The sequence below is a fragment of the Castor canadensis genome, chromosome 14, assembly GCF_047511655.1.
Source record: "Castor canadensis chromosome 14, mCasCan1.hap1v2, whole genome shotgun sequence".
Taxonomy (NCBI): domain Eukaryota; kingdom Metazoa; phylum Chordata; class Mammalia; order Rodentia; family Castoridae; genus Castor; species Castor canadensis.
In genome coordinates this window covers 25,551,981-25,566,777 of record NC_133399.1, presented here as the reverse complement: position 1 = coordinate 25,566,777, position 14,797 = coordinate 25,551,981, and the positions used below count along the sequence as shown (strand labels likewise).

The window sequence follows — 14,797 nt, the reverse complement described above, 5'->3', positions numbered from 1 at the left end:
TCAAAATCAGCACAGGTTTTATTTGGGAAAGAAAACCTGTGGGGGTGGGGTGAGGGTTGGGAAGAGGAGTGTCTCTCCTGCAGAAGCTAGAGGTAATGGCTGAAGGCAGATGTTTGTTATTCTTTGGGGCCAGGTGAGGTTTTTTTCCAGTAAGCCATCTGTTGGTGAAATGGCATTTGGTTCTAACAAAGCTGACCTGGATTTTACCCTAACATTTCTGTCTTTTGATATATATTTTTTGGAAAAGGAATGATGTTAGTTTGTTAACTGTTTCTTGCTGGGTTGAGGCACTGAGGTCTCTTAAAAGGACCTCTGGTCTTCTTGTTTGACAGCTGTATTAGGTCCATGAAGGAACATGACTGAGTTGACCTGTTTTGGGTGGTGTCCTGGACAAAAGCATGGTACCTCTGGGAAACAAAGTGAGAAAGTGATTTAAAAGATGCAAGGTACAATGGCCAGCAAAATAAAGAAAAAAAATAACAGTTCCCAGTACAGGGACCATCAATGCCATCCACTTAGCCCAGGTAGGTCACTGTCCTCAGTTGTCTGTTGCTCATTGCTGGAGTTTGGAGGCGATTTCCAGGAGTCTTTTAACACCATTGAGAACAGCCCAGGACTGGTTGACATGAAAACAGTGTTCTTCCTGTAAGAGACACATTTCCCCCCTTTTAGCAATTAGGAGGTCAAGAGTTTGATGGTTTGGAGGACCACCTCTGCTAAGGAATCAATTTGATTTTGGAGGGTGGTGAGGGACTGGGCCAGATCTTCTAAGGTACCAGAGAGAGTCCTTGATGTTGAAAGCATAGCGAGGAAGTTATTTCTACTGTCCCGGTTCCCAGGGAGGCCAAGAGCCCCAGGTCACCAAGAAGTGGAAAGAGTTGTATGAGTCTTTGGGCTTGGGTTTCCCTGGTTATGGGAAGTTTCAGTCTCATAAGGTGTTATCGAGCTTTCTTGTCCTTCCTTGACTCCAAGATGGCTGCAGGAGAAAGTAGCTCAGAGCAAAGGACATTAGGTACAAAATGGAGACAGAGATGCCAAGTTGTTTTTGTGTCTAGTTAATTTATGGGCCCAATATTTGAGCACCTCTTACAATTTCCCCCTTAGGTTTGAATATTCCTCAATCTTGAGAGAATTAGGGTGTAGACCAGTGATAAATTAGTACAGGAGAAGGGGATAGATAGCTGACAGTAAAGTCAAAAGTACTTGTTGATAATTCTAAAACTATAAACACCATTATAAAGTAATCATTTTTGTCTCTACTTAAATAGAAGGACTTGGCTGAAAATATGAGTTTGCTTTCTTTCAAAGGTCTTGGATGTCTAGTAACCTCTTGACTTTAGTAATTTTGTGAGGTCTGGCACAGATGACTCCATTTGGATTTTAACAGTTTCCCCCTTGTCTCCAAATTATCTGTTTCTGAACAGTTTTCACTGAAGGTTTCACCAATTAACCATTTTGGTTAATGAAAGTGCCTGGTTACCAGGATAAGCTTTTTCCCACATGGTCTGATTTGATCCCATGTCTGAGGGGCCACAACAGGCAGGCTATGTGGGAGTCAGTGCTAATTTAGTCAAATGGACCACAACCAAGCCCTGGACATAGTTTGTGGGACCCTATTTCAAAAATATCCAACACAAAATATTGCTGGTGGAGTGGCTCAAGTGGTAGAGTGCCTGCCTAGCAAGCATAAGGCCCGGAGTTCAAACTTAAGCACTGCTAAAAAAAAAAAAACAAGGTTAAGAACATGCAAAAATTAAGTGGCTGTAAGATGTTAGTTATTTCTCAAAAGTTTTCTTTGTGATGTGTTTTTTTCAAGATGGTGTCTTTCAATCTATTTGCCCAGGCTGGTTTCAAACTGTGATCCTCCTCATCTCTGCCTCCCAGGTAGGTAGGATTACAGGCATGAGCCACCAATGCCTAGCTAGGAAAATGTTTTATATAAGACTGTTTCCATAGCCATCAGAGTTTTAGCCTCTGACAAACCAATCATCATAGGTACAGACTGATGGACATACACAAAATACACACAATGACGTACAAAAACATGTTAATTTTGAGTATACCCATAGACATTATCTTTTCCTTTTTAGTTGACTAGTCAGCTAGAATTCTTCCTATTGGGCAAGATGCATTTAGTGCTTTATTCTTAAATCATTTACAACAGAGATCTTGAACATAAGCACTCTGGGTTCTGTTACCTTACATTCCTTCCCTGCCAATTGCTAGCACAAAATTTTTAAATCACCCTAACTTCTCAGGGAAGTCTCCAAACAAGGGATCCAAAATTTTTTGTCAGACATTCGGCAAAAGCCCAAATAGATTAGACAAACCCCAAATGGCTCAGAAGAGCCTCCACACAAGGAAAAGGAAAGTGAAGGTAAATTTTTCCTCATCTGAGTCAGGTATAATAGTGGTATATTTGGTCATTGCCTCTGAAATGCTAGAGAAGATGGCTGAGGTTTTTTTGGACGCTGTGTAACCTCTTTTATATTTTTTTATGGTTAACTGCCTGAAGTGTGGTCTTGTCCATTCAAGCCAGGAGGCAGGTGACCCTGTTGCCTCTTTTTAATATTAAAAGACTTCAGATTTACCCCCTAGGTCATGCTTCCTAAATAAGCTGTATTAGTAGTTTCCCTTGGGCTACAGCAACTTTATTAGTCAAACCTATTTTTTTTTTTTTGAGGTACTTAGGTTTGAACTCAGGGCCTCATGCCTGCTAGGCCCTGACCTACTCTGCCAAGCCAAACCTTTAATGTCAATTTAGAGAGCCTAGTTTTGAGTGCAAAGCTGGCATCCCATATCCTCCTCCTGATAATGGATATGGAATTATGGGTTGATTCTCTTATGTGTGCATGTAAGGCTGAGGGCATGGATCCAGAACCCCAACCACATGGTGCCTCAGCCAGGAGTGTAGATGGATCAGCCCAGGGTCACCACCTACAGCGACCTGGACATGGTCAGTTCCCTCTCCTGGTCCTGACATGTCTGCAGTGGGGAAAAGAGCCTGTCTCAAAAGCAGGACATAAAGGAAAAGAACTTAGTAGACTGTAGGCAGATTTAGAGGCTTAGCATTAGGTAGAAAAAAATCCAAGGGGTCAGGACAGAGAAGCAGCTCCAATTCTCAGCCACATATCATTTAGGTTTCCAAGTGCTGTTATGTTTTTGGCGTGGGGCCATGTGAGTCACTCAGGAGGCTGAGAAAACTGACAATGTGACTTGAGTAGGACTTTTTTTTCTCCTCATCCATTTTTTTGTCTATTATCCTCACTTGATAGCCAGTCCAGGAGGAGACAGGAGCAGGCCATGGAATAGGAGGGGTGAAAGAAACCTCCATCATGGCTGAGAGAGATTTAGAGAAAATCAACTAGGTTGAAGTCAGAAGAGGAGGAGGTTTTTTTAAAGGAAGGCAGAGAAACCTGAGGGGGATTTTTTCTTAGGAGGAAAATATGATAAGGCAAACAAGATTGAAAGAAAGGGTCTAGAATGGAGATAAACAAAGGCCTGGATACAGGGGACCTCAGACCATTTTCCACAGTGTTGGAGGAAGTTATTAAGATCGCACTGAATTTGGAAGTTGAAAGTGCTGTTTGTGCCAATGGTTATCATTGTCTAATTTATATTGGGGCCAGATTACGTTATAGTAGAAAATCCACCATTTAGGCCTGATGGTTTCTGTGAGACGCAGGGTCTGAAAGTTTTGGAGGAGAGCAGACTGTCCCTGAATTTTCTAGGTGTGCCCAGAAAATAACAGCTGAATCCACTCAGTTGGTGGACAGAGGGATTCTCTCATGTGGTGCCAGAGATTCACTGTGGTCTGCAGTAGGACATGCACAGTAGGACAAGCAGTGAGAGAAATCCAAAAAAAGGGGAAACTCACCAAAATTGAAGGCTGGTGTTAGATGGAAGGTCCAGCAGTGGAGAGTAGTCTCTCATGGAGCCAACAAAGAACGGAGAGGAAGGAAAGGGAGGGAGAGGCAGCAAAGGACAGAGGATGGCGACTCTTATCTCAGTGTCTGGAGTTAGCCAAGGATGAATGCCCCTGCCCACTGCTTCCCAGGTTGCAAGAGTGGAGAGCTGAGTGTCGAACTACAAGTCCCATCCTGGGTTTCTGCACCAGATGTTACTGAAAAAGGGTGGAGAGATAGACAAGGAGACGGCTCAACATGAGCACAGATTTTATTCAGGAAAGAAAACCTGTGGAGGGTTCTCAGTAGACGTTAGGACCCCCTGCTGCTTATAGACTGGGGGTACATTCAGGGCGTTGATGGAAAAGTCCTGGAAAGTTCTTGGGCAGGGAAAATTCTTTTGTGAGTGGGTATGTTTGTTATTTTCTGGGGCCAGGTGAGGTTTTTCCAGTAAGCCATCTGCAAGTGACAAGCTACCTGATCCTAACAAGACTGCCCTAATGTTCATCTTAACACGCAATACCCACTTTTAGATGTTAAGTTACAAGAATGGGGAGATAGTGACTGTCTCCATCTGCCTTCCCCTTGGAGATGTTAAGAAGCTGCAAGGCTCCTTGACTGGATAGAGGGACAGAAAAATGGAAGGCATGTCTAGCAAAAGGAAGTTCTAAAGCTCACTGTTGTCCCTATGTTTTGGGTAGGCCTGGATCCCATCTCCATATTTTAAAGTAATAAATAGCAACCTTCTTGGACACCCAGATCCACTGTCTAATGATGAAGTGTTGTTATACAATATAACCATGTCTCTTTCCCCCAGCCCAGAAAGTATGAGATGCAGATAAGAACCACCATTTTGAATTTCTACTCCCAACTCCTTCGTGGGAGCAGGAAATGTTTCTCTCTCTTTTCCTCTCTCTCCCTACTTTATCTTGTATACTATAATAAATCCTTGCTAGAACTTCCACCTTGTGAGTCCTTGTTTTGAGACCCCTTGAGATACTTTTTTCCATTTATGGATCTCAAGTACTGGTGATTTTGTGTGGAAACTGGGAAGCTGAAGGAATCCCCCCCATTCCTCATCTGATTTGTGAGTTCAAGGTCAGCATAAGTAGATGCACAAGAAATGATCAAAAATGGTTATTAGAGCCAGGTGTCTGTAATTACAGCCTTATGCCTGTAATCCTAGCTACTTGGGAGACTGAGATCAGGGTGATCAAGGTTCAAGTATAGTCCAGGCAAATAGTTCACGAGGCCCCATCTCCAAAATAATCGGAGCAAAATGGATTGGGGGTGTGGCTCAAGCAGTAGATCACCTGCTTTGCAAGTGCAAAGCCCTGAGTTCAAACTCCAGTCTCACCAAACTAAATTAAAAAATAAATAACTTTTCAAAATGGTGTTTATTAGAGGGTGGCTGCAGGCAGTCACAAGATTTCCTGTCTTGTTGGTACCCCCCACCCCCACATGCATTATTTCTTTAAAGGGAATGGAGGTTTGTTTTTTTGTTTTTATTTAAAAATTTTTTATTAGTATATGACAGTTATATAGGGGGCCCTTGTGACATTTCCATTTATACATATATTATACCCAGGTTTGGCTCGTCCCCTCCAATATTCTCCCTCTTCTACCACTCCCTTTCTCAAAATGACTTCGACAGGTTTCAGTGTTCCACAGTTGTATAGAAAGTAGGTTAACCATATTCACCCTGCTTTATCCTCTTCATTTACCCTCCCTCTCTCACTAGTTTTCCCTCCCCTTAACATGACCTGTTTTAATTCTGGTACTTTAAGTGTCTGTTCATTGGTTCAGTGGGGTTTTGCTTTGGTATTTTACTTGCAAATATCTTGTACTGCAATCAGGCTAAGCCCCTGGAGGTATTTATATACACAATATTTTACTATTTAAGAAGACTTAGGGCCACCAGAGTGGTAGCTCAAGTGGTAGAGCACCTTCCTAGCAAGCATAATGCCCTGAGTTCAAGCCCCAGTACCACCCCCAAAAAAATAAAAAGCCAAAAAAATAAAAAACCCCAATCTTTACATAAGTTTCTTTCTTTTTTTGGCAATACTGGAATTTGAACTCAGAACATTGTGCTTGCCAGGCAAGTGCCCTACTAATTGAGCCATGCCTCCAGCCCCTCATTTTTGAAAATTTAACTTTAACTTTCTTACATAAGACATCATTCTAAAGTTCAATTTTATTTTTTACACACTGTTAGAAAAGTAAAGTACAAGCCTTTCCAGGCCAGCCAGGGCAACAGAAGCCTGGGGACTTCATCTAGTCACTGGGGTGTAGTGCAGTGGTAGAAAGCTTGCCTGGTATGCTCTAGCCTGGAGTTTGATCCCCAGTATGCCAAAACCAAAACCAGAATGAAACATCCAAAGCCATGCAAAACATGAATGTTCACATCTCTAACTAAGGTGACAGGCTGTACCACAATGTGTTCCTCCATGGCCACTCACGCAGCTTCAGGAATGTATTCTAATGCTATTGTGGTGTGGACCTAATTTGTTAAATGCAGTCGGGTTTTCAAAGTTACAGGCTTTTGGGGATCATTTTCCACATAGCAATTAAAACAGAAATTCATTCGCTTTATACTCATAAGAACCTTTTAAATCTCATAGCTCTCTAGGGACATGCACACACAAAAGCTCATCTAAATATGAGTAATGCACATCCAGCCCTCTCACATCCTGCTTCAAAACAACAATTCTGTTTTGAATTGTTCCAGAATTCTGGTCCCAGAATTTTCTTCCCTTACATTGAATTTCTCAATCAACTTAAAATTAAGTCACAAATATTCAAACCAGCTCAGATAAGCAGCCTGCTTCCAAAATTCAGAAGGAAAATGCACATTGTAAGGTTAACACCCGGTTACTTGGAAGGCAAGGCAGGAGGATCTTCAGGTTGGGGCCAGTCAGCAGGACCTTATCTTAAAACAAAATGTCATAAAACAAATCATAAAATAAATATCATAAAACAAAATATGAAACAAAAGGGCAGGAGTCTAGCCAAACGATAGATAGCTTGCCTAGCATGCAGGAGGTCCTGGGCTGAACCTAAATGTGTGTGGGGTGGTTAAACCCATACCCAAGCTTGGGGTCCACTCTCTGTCCTGTTGGGATATAATAATGACTAGAGCAGGCCCTGGAGATGGTGGGGAGGGACACAGGGAGCAGCCACAAGCACGCCCCACCCACCCTCGCTGCTCTCTCCTGGCAACTAAGAAATATTCGCTTCCCCAGTGTTCAGTTCTCAGGAGTGATGATAAACTCTCAGGTAGATCCCAGTAAAAATGAACACTCAAATTCTTCTGTGTCAGGAGACAGAATTAGTGACCTTCACAGACTTTCTCAATCTGAAAAAATTACACTGTGCCCTGACAAAAAAGCAGGCCCTAGGAAACCACAATTTCAGCTCAGAAAAAGCATCACAATCCCATGCACCCAAACTGCAGGTGCATGTGGGTCCCCAGCTTTTCAGTGCTTTGCAGTCTCTGTCAAGAGCACCTTCCTTGGTGGGTGTGAGCAGGCAGGACCCCTGTGGGGCAGGCTCCACAGGAAGGACCAACTAGGGCTTCCTCTGCCACCTTTTGCAGGCTCAAGGGTGGTCTGAACCTGGAGTCTCTAGCCTCAGGTCGGTAATGTGGCTTTGGACCACCATCATATTGCCTTTCACCCCTCAGACTGGGGTTTGAATGCAGAGCCTCGAACTTGCTAGGCAGGCACTCTACCTCTACCACACCCACAGCCCTTTTTTACTTTTAATTATTTTTTCAGATAGGGTCTTGTGTTGTTGCCTGCGCCAGCATGGACAGAGATTCTCCTGCCTATGCTTCACATGTAGCCGGGATTACAGTCACACAATACTATACCCAGCTTATTCATTGAGATGGGGGTCTCATTAACATTTTTCCAAGGCTGGCCTCAAACCCCAATCTTCCTAATCTCTCTCTTCTGTGTAGCTGGGAGTATAGCTGTGCCCCACCATGCCCAGCCCTTGATATCTTAAATGAAGCAAACCCAGTATTTGGGCTGGGGATGTGGCCCAAATACTTGCCTAGCATGACTAAAGCCCTGTCTTCTATCCACAACACAACAAAAACTGAACAGCTACAAAAAAAAAAAAACAAAACAGCTTGAAGAATCCAGCAAGAATTACTTCACGCAGTGTTTGTGTTAAAATGAGGATAGAAAATTGTAAGGATCAGTTACTACTTCAACAAGAAAACCCATACGTATCTATCTAATCCTTTCAGAAAATAAAGTAGTGGTACAAGGATTGCCTTGCACACACAGGCCCTGGATTTGATCTCCAGCAACACATGTACAACAAAGAAACAGAAGCAACAACGAGAAAATGAAGCTGTCAGTTATTTCTTACTTCCATGGCAAGAATTATTTTGTAATCAGTTACTCATATGTGAACACTTCTAGGTGCTGGAAGGCTAAACTCTGAATTATTATTATTAGTATTATTTTTGAGGGATCAAGGTTTGAACTCAAGGCTTTGTGCTTGCAAAGCAGGCGCTCTACTGCTTGAGCCACACCGCCAGTTCATTTTGCTGTGGTTATTTTGGAGATAGGATCTTGCAAACTATTTGCTGGGGCTGGCCTATAACCCAAATCCTCTTGATCTCAGCCTCCCAAGTAGCTAGGATTACAGGCATGAGCCACGACACCCAGATTCATGTCTTTTTCCCCTCTTTGAAAATATTTTATATTGCTCTTTGAGCTTTTTTAATGACATACATTTCACATTTACCAAAAAACTAAGACTCAAATTAAGTGAATAGAACTTTTCAAGGTGACAGGTCCAGGGACAGACAGTGCTGGGATGGGACTGTGCTGTAAGGACAGATCATTCACTAAAGCTTGCAAAGAAGAATCTCAACCCAGAAGAATTACCAAAGGATGGATTCAGTGCCCAGAAAAAATACTAGGAAGAGAGGCACAAGAATTTTCTGTAATTAGTCCTAGGTGGTTACTCTTTGCATTCTTCTCATGTAAAAAAATTCTCAAACAAACAAAAATCTTAAATTTAAAAAAGCTGTTGGATCTAGAGACCTAAGGCAGATGAGTATCCCATCCCCCATGGAGAGCACTATCATTCCTGTATCCTGAGGAGTTGTAAATCTGCATTTCTGCATCCTGAAGAGGAGATACAGGGTCTGATAGATCTGCCATAGGGCTGATGAGCAAACTGCTCTCAAGATTGTTTCCCCTCCCCTATAAGGGGCAAACCAGTTCACCTGAGAAAGCATGAGAATCCATGGCCAATGAGAAAAACCCACCTAACCCAGAATTAAAACGTCCATAAAAACCCCAGCCTTCACCTGAGCAGCGAGTTACTGATGTCCAGGCTCTGCTGCGCTGCTCTAGCTGTACCCTTTCCTTTCTCTCTAATAAATCCCACTTCCTATACTGGCTTTGGCTCCCAAGTCAATCAGCTGCCTCTGCACCTGTTCTCTGGCCTATAAGGCAAGGACCCTTGACACCAGCCCACAACACTTCAAACTGACACGTAACAAAGCCATCCATTGCTGGTGGAGTGGTAGGAACACCTGCCTAAGAAGCATGAGGGCCTGAGTTCAAAACCCAGTACCACCAAAAAAAAAAAATTGGTTTATAGAATGATGAACCAATTTACAGAAAAAAAGCCATCCATTGCTCTGTGGAAAAAAAGATAATGAAATTTAAACGCTTTGATTACAGAGCCATCCTAATCCCATGTCTCCATGCTTAAATGAAAGGTTACCAGGTGACATATGTGAAAACGGAAAAATGACACCTGTTGAAATTATTCTGAGAAAGGAAGGGGGGGAATAAAGGAGACAGATGGAGGGGATGAATTTAGGATATATTAGTGCTTTTGTAAATATCACAATGTACCCCCAGTACAACAATAATATTGAGGCAGGATAGGGAGATGAGGAGACAGGGAAATTATTTTAATCAATATTTAAAGGGCCAGACTCTGACGTTGGAACAAGGAGAGCCAGAGCAGCTGGCCCCTCCCATCTCCTTTGGATGCTGTTATAGGAACAGGGAGACAAAGAGGAGCTACCTGCTTCTGCTTTCCTCTTTGAGATGTTAAAGAGCTGCAAGGATCCTTGAATGGGTGGAGAATAATCCTGTCTAGTAAAGGGAAGTTCTAAAGCTCACTTATTGTCCCTGTGTTTTGGGGGGGTCTAGGTAACGTCTCCATATTGGACAATAATAAACAGCACCCCTCCTGGGCACTCAGAACTGTTATCTACTGGTTAGGTTCTGCAGCTGATAACCTAAAAGTTACTGCTTCCCTGGAATTTTTAAAACTTCTTTGCTCCCAAAGCCCCCTCCTAACCTGGCCCCTTTCTAATTAGCCAGCTGTGTAGACTGTGAACTCCAAACCTGCCCAATCCAGGGACAGGGGAGGGGCAGCTTCAGTGAGAAATAAAATCCCAATGGATTTCCCGCCCAGGGTGCTTGCTTCCCTGAGTTTCTGGTGTGCACCCTTCTGCAGAAGTACATTTTGCCTCGCCTGTTGACTTCTGAGCTGTGTCGTCTCTTCTCGTGACACTCCAATTATCTTAAAGATATTTCTAACACAGGAAGGTCCGATAAACCAGGCAGTTTGGACTCTGTGACATGGAAATTCAGCATGACTAGCTCCATGTGTCAGGGTTGTTGGGTCTTGTGCAGGAGCTCGGTCCAAATCACTGGGCGCCTATAACTTGCATTTAGCAGGACAGATGTAATAATGAGGTCAGCAGCCGGGTGCCGGTTGCTCACGCCTGTAATCCCAGCTACTTACGAGGAAGCGATCAGGCGGATTGCAGTTGGCAGCCAGCCCGGGCAAATAGTTCTGAAGACCCTATCTCGAAAATACCCATCACAAAAAAGGGCTGGTGGAGTGAAGTGGCTCAAGGTGTGGTCCCTGAGTTCAAACCCCAGTACCGCAAAAAAAAAAAAAAAAAAAAAAAAAAAAAAGGAATGAGTTGAGAAAACTGGGAATTAGCAAATTTACTGCCAGCACTACAAAGAGCTAGACTGGGGCACAGGATGGTGGATGTGAGACCCTGCGTCCTGTATATTCGAGGACCCCCTTTGGGATCAAGGGGCCGAGGCGGGGAGGCCCGGGTCTCACCATAGCCGGTACCAGCGATTCCGGCAGCTCCTGTCTCCCTGTCTGCAGACGCCCGCTACTGGACTCACCATTTCCCGGTTTTGGGGTGTCCACGTAGCCTCCCTGCAGTTCCCGCGCCTGCAGCTGCACCTGAACCTCCTGAGATACCAAGCAGCTACAGCCGCCTGCTGATTTCTTCAGCCACAGAGCGTGGCCCACCCATAGTTCCTTCCACGCTCCTGATTGGACAATTCGTACAGCTCCACCTCCTTTGGCTTGAGTGACAGCTGGTCTGGAGGTCACGCCCTTGAGTCAAGTAGGCTTCTGTTTGCAGGAATCTGGCTCTGCTACCGATGTTTGCCTTTTAACCAGAATTTTTTTTTTTTTTTTTGGTGTTACTGGGGTTTGAACTCAGGGCCTCACACTTGCTAGGCACTCAACCACTTGAGTCACTCTACCAGCCCTTTTTTTCGTGTGTGTGATTTTTTTTTTTTTTTGATAGCGTCTATTTGCCCAGAGCTGACTTTGAACTTTGATACTCCTGATCTCTGCCTCCTGAGTAGTTAGGATTGCAGGTGTGAGCTATCAGCACTGGGCTGGATGACTTTTGAGTGTCCTTAAAGTTTTATTTTGTTTGTGGTGCTGGAGAGCAAACCCAGGGCCTTGCGCATTTAGGAAAGTGCTCTACCGTTAACTATGGCTCAAGCCCCAATAGAATTTTGAAATACAAGTGGCTATGAGATCCCTAAGGCAATTAAATTCCTATTTTCACTGAGATAAGTCACAAAGATAATTTACTCTCTCCCAAACAAGAACCATCTTTATACTTCCTTGTAGAATACAGTTTTAGCAAGAATTCTGTTAAGGTGGTTTAGGGGGAATTTGCTACCTTGGATATTTCATAGCTGATTAAACTCTTCATCCACACTCCCCGCCCTCACGATATGTGACCATCTTGGTCTGCCTTCAGCCAGAATTCTCCAAGACTAATGTCTGCTCTTAGGAATTTTCCATCCACCAGTGCCTCCTTCTCCCAACTTGCTCCTTGGCTATGAAATTCCCACATCTTCTGGTTATATTTGGAATTGAGCCTAGCTCTATACAGGAGTCTCTTATCTCCTACTGCAATACTTCGCTGAAGAAAATCTGTCTTTAGCATTTTATCTTCTGTCTGGTTCTGTTTTTCTGTTAACATTTAAAAAAAAAAAAGGGCTGGCAGAACAGCTCAAGTGGTAGAGCACCTGCCTAGCAAGTATGAGGCCTTGAATTCAAAACCCAGTACTGCCAAAACAAACAAAAAAGCAGACTGGCAGAGTGGCTCAAGTAGCCTCAGTGCCACACACTCTCTCTCACACACACACACACACACACACACACACACACACACACAGCTTATAAACATTTGAGATGTACTTAATAGGTCTAACAAATTGTATTAAAACTCCTAATGCCTTTATTTATGTATTGGGACAGCTATAGCAAGATAAAATATGCATGCTATCCAACACACCCTTCAAAGTGCACACTCTGGTTTTCGTTATGTCCATGGAGCCATATAATCATCACCACAGTCAATGCTAGACCATTTTAATCACCTTAAAAAGAAACCCCTGGCTGGTTGCCAGTACCTCACACCTGTAATCCTAACTACTTGGGAGGCTGAGATTAGGAGGATCGAGATTTGAGGCCAATTCAGGCAAATAGTTCCAGAGACCCCATCTCCAAAATAACCAGAGCAAAATGGACTGGAGGTGTGGCTCAAGCAGTAGAATGCATGCTTTGCAAGCATGAAACACTGAATTCAAGCCCCAGTCCCACGGGAAAAAAAAGAAAAAAGAAAGAAAAAAGAAAGAAACCCCTGTACTCTTCAGCCATCACTCTCATCTGCTCATCTGTCTTTTCAACTCCTTCTCATTTATTTATTTATTTTATTTTTAAGGAAGTTTTAGCAAGGACTTATTTTAGTATAAGAGGATAAGGTATAGATAAGGTGGAGGGAGGGAGAGAGAAAAAGAGAGAGCAACATTTCCTGTTCCCACACAAGAAATGGGAGCAAAGACTCCACTCCTCCTCATTTAATTCCCTGCCTTTTCCATTCACAAATCTACTTTTGTCCATATGGATTTTCCTATTCTGGACTTTGGTTTGAGTGGAATTATGTAATATGTAGGCTTTGTGATCGACTTCTGTAATGGGAACAGCACAGCCTATGTTATTGCCTGGGCATTCGAAATAGAATGTCACACCCAAAATGGCCCAAGCAGGTGTCCAGAAGCAAGTACTTAGAAACATCCTTCCCACCTGACTGACTGGGCTCCCTGCATTCCCACTGCTCCTTTAAAAAGATGTGCAGGCATTTGTTCTCAAAATTTAAGTGACCCTACATCCTATTCTCTTATATATACTGCTGGTTAGAGCTCCCCCATCTCTCCTGCCCCCATGCCTTACTCACATAGTCCGGGGATGGAAGACTGCCCTCATAATAAATTGCACATTCCTGTTAGGTGCTAGGATAACTGCACAGCTCTTGCAAAAGAATGAATTCAAATAGGGTGTCATGGTACGTACACACCTGTAATCCCAGTCCTCAGGAGGCTGAGGCAAGGGGATCACTGAGTTCCAGGCCAGCCTGTAAGTCTGTCTCAAACAAAACAAAACAAGAACAAAAGAATTTGGGCTCTTACATCATCCTGTTACAGAGAGAAGGGACCTTTTGGTATGGAAGCAATAGAAATGAGACCGAGTCAAACATGTGAGGAATATAGGCAAGGCTTTAATGGGACTTGAGCTCACTTGTGAGTAGAAGGGAGTCAACACTGGACAGAGGAGACCAGGCTGCTCCTTGAACAAGCGACCTCTCCTCTCCTCTCTCCCAGCCTCCCTCCCTTCCTTCCTAGCATGGACCCCAGTGCCTCAGGAATGCTAAGCAAGCACTGAGTCACACCCTAGCCTTAGTGAATACATTGCCTTGCCTGGTTGGTCTGAGAAGTTTGTCTGCTCTGGCTAGGGTCTGGGATTCAGCCGCTAGAGCTCCAGTGCCAAGAGTGCGAGGGTGAGACAAGGATGGGATGAAAGCTCAATCCTGTCAATTGTCAAAGATCAAATGGAGCCAGGTTCTTTGGTGGTACTGGGATTTGAACTCAGGGCCTGGCCCTTGCTAGGCAAACACTCTACCATTTGATGCACGCCTCCAGCCCCATATCCAGTTTCTTTGTTAGATATGGTGAGGTCACTTTTTGGTGTCCCTATTCGTAAACAAGGTATGTCAAGCCCAGGAGGACATCTGACCCTCTTGTTTCTGTCAGGCAAGTCCTGCATGCCCCTCTTGCTCTGGATAAATGGCCTCGCTTTATCTAGAAACGGAATCTGGAATTTCCTGCGCTCAGCTGTGTCCACATTCACACGGAGTGGCGGGCAGACATCAATGCCCAGCTCGGATGCAGAACAAGTTCTGCCTAAAAGGGAAAAAATCCCTCCCAGGGACAAGATTCCTGACCCCTGGCTAACTCTGGGCAGGCTCATCTAGCGGCTTCCCGCTTGGCTGTCAATCAGACAAAGAGGGTGTGTCCATACGAATTGTCCAATCAGGAACGCTGCAGGAGGAGTTGGGCGGGGCGACGCTGCGCAGACAGCGTGAGGGAGGCTGCGCGCTCCCGTCGCTCTCCACCTCGGGACTCCGGCCGCTGGAGGCCCTCGGGCGGCTCTGGGACCGTCGCTGGCCGCCGGAGCCTAGAGAGGAAGCCGGGAAATGGTGAGTGCAGGACCGCGTCCGGAGGCTGGGGGTGAGG

General features: G+C 44.2%; 1 long non-coding RNA gene across 1 annotated transcript; it reads right to left on the bottom strand.

Annotated features, from left to right (window-relative positions):
• Positions 1–2: 2 nt before the first annotated feature.
• Positions 3–11,228, bottom strand: LOC141416742 (uncharacterized). Its single transcript, XR_012441335.1, has 3 exons — positions 11,099–11,228; positions 3,878–4,123; positions 3–643 (listed from the first exon to the last, which is right to left on the bottom strand). It is a non-coding gene; the product is annotated as an uncharacterized lncRNA (long non-coding RNA).
• Positions 11,229–14,797: the final 3,569 nt, after the last annotated feature.